Source organism: Chinchilla lanigera, unplaced genomic scaffold (assembly GCF_000276665.1).
Source record: "Chinchilla lanigera isolate Chin_1 unplaced genomic scaffold, ChiLan1.0 scaffold00124, whole genome shotgun sequence".
Classification (NCBI taxonomy): domain Eukaryota; kingdom Metazoa; phylum Chordata; class Mammalia; order Rodentia; family Chinchillidae; genus Chinchilla; species Chinchilla lanigera.
The window spans coordinates 2,292,005-2,294,488 of NW_004955525.1; positions in this window are offsets into that span (position 1 = coordinate 2,292,005).

The window sequence follows — 2,484 nt, forward strand, 5'->3', positions numbered from 1 at the left end:
CTCCTTTGAGCAGTTTCTTTCCCTTTCCTATCATCTATTGTACATTTTGAGTTTTACCTAGTCTTTCAGGTTCCTATACCAACGCGACTATATGATGTTTACACATGTGGGTCTGATTTATTTCACTTATTAGTATGGTTTCCATGTGCATCCATTTCCCTACAAAAGCCTCAAAATTATGTTTTCTAATACCTAAGTAATACTCCACTGTATAAAAATATCACAACTTTTTTAGAAATTCCTCAGTGGATGGGCATCTGAGTTGTTTCCAAGATTTACCTGTAACAAATTGTGCTGCTATAAACATGGGTGCACATATATCACTGTGGTGTGATGTCTTTAATTCTTGTGGGAAAATACCCAGAAGGGGAATATCTGCAGTAAATGGGACTTCTAATCTTAGTTTTGTGAGGAATCTCCAAATTGATTTCCACAGTGGTTCTACCAATCTACACTTCCACCAGCAGTGGAGTAGGGTTCCTTTCTCCCAACAGCCTCTCCAGCATTTGTTACTGATTGATTTCTTGATAATAGCCATTCTTTCAGGGGTGAGAAGGAATCACAGTATTGTTTTAATTTGCACTTCTTGAGTGACTAATGACGCTAAGTATTTTTTCATGAATTTATTCGCCATTAGTATCTCTTCATTAGAGAAGTGTGTTCATCTCAGATGCTCATTCCTGGGTTGGATCTTTGAATTTGGGGGGTCTGATATTGTTTAATTCTTTATATGTCCTACTAAGAAGTCATTTATCTGAGGGGCAGTGGGCTAAATTTTTTTCCCAGTTTGTGTATTTTCTGTTACTTTATTGGTGATTTCTTCAGATGTGCAACAACTTTTCAATTACATGAGATTCAAGTTGTTGATACTTTGAAGTATTTCACATGCAGTTTCATTTTTGTTTATGAACTCTTTGCCTACCCCAGTGTCGTCAAGATTTTTACCTACTTTCTCTTCAAATACATTTAGTGCTTCTACCTTAATATTTAGATCTTTGATCAATTTTGATTTTAATTTAGTGCATGGTGAAAGACATGGGTCTAGTTTTAGTCTTTGGCATGTGGAAAGTAAGCTTTTCCAGCACCATTCATTAAAGAGGCTATCTTCTTTCCTTTGAACATGTTTGGCCCCTTTGTCGAAGATAAGGTGACTGAGTTTGTTCGTGGTTGTATCTGTATCCTCTATTCTGTTGCACTGATCTTCAGGGCTGTTTTGTGCCAGTACCATGCTAATTTTATCACAGTAGCTTTGTAATATAATTTTAAGTCAGGAATTGTGATGCCTCCTGTCTTTCTTCTGTTTCTCAAAATTGCTTTTGCTACTCTAGGCCTCTTCTGGTTCAAGATGAACTTTAGGAGTGTTTTCTCTAGATCTGCGAGGTACACTAATGGTATGTTAATTGGATTGCATTGAATCGTACAGCAATTTTGGGAGTATGGTCATTTTCACAGTGTTTGTTCTTCCTATCCATGAGCAAGGAATATCTTTCCATTTTCTGATATTTTCTTTGGTCTCTTTTTTCGGAGTACTATAATGTTCACTGTATAGATCTTTTACTTCTTTCGTTAGATAAATTCCTAAGTATTTCATCTTTTTAGATGCTATTGTGAAAGGTATAGTTTCCCTTATTTCTCTTTCAGTCTGTTTGTTACATGTCTGCAGGAATGCTATTGATTTTTGAGTGTTAACTTTGTATCCAGCTGTGTTACTGAATTTGAATATTAAATCCATGAGCCTTTTGGTGGAGTTTTTGGGGTCTTCTATGTAGAGTATCATGTCATCTATGAATAATGGTAACTTCAGTTCTTCCTTTCCTATCCTTATTCCTTTTACTTTTCTCTCTTGTCTCATTGTTCTAGCTAATATTTCAGAACTATATTGAAGAGGAGTGGTGATAGTGGGCATCCTTGTCTTGTTCCTGATTTTAAAGTGAACGCTTTCAAGTTTTGACCATTTAGAATAATGTCAGCTGTTGGTTTATCATAGTTGGGTTTGATCAGCTTGAGGTAAAGGCCATCTATTCCTGTTTTCTGCAGGGTTTTCATCATGAATGAGTGTTGGCCTTTATCAAAGCCTTTTCTGTGTCCATGGAAGAGATCATGTGATTTTTTGTCCTTGGTTCTATTAACCAAGTGTAATACATTGATTGATTTGCGTATATTGAACAATCCCTGCATTCCAGGTATGAATCCCACTTGGTCTTGGTGTATTACTTTCTCGATGATTTGTTGTATTCTGTTCGCTAGTGTTTTACTGAGAATTTTTGCATCTATATTCATTAGGAAGATTGACCGGTAATTCTCTTTTTGGTTGAATCTTTCTCCCTTTTTGGTGTCAGTATAATACTTGCCACCAGAAATGAGCTGGAGAGAATTTCTTCTCTTTCAATTTCATCAGAGAGTTTGAGAAGAAATGGTATTAACTCTTCCCTAAATTTCTTGTAAAATTCAGCTGTGACTCCATCAGGACCTGGGATTTTCTTC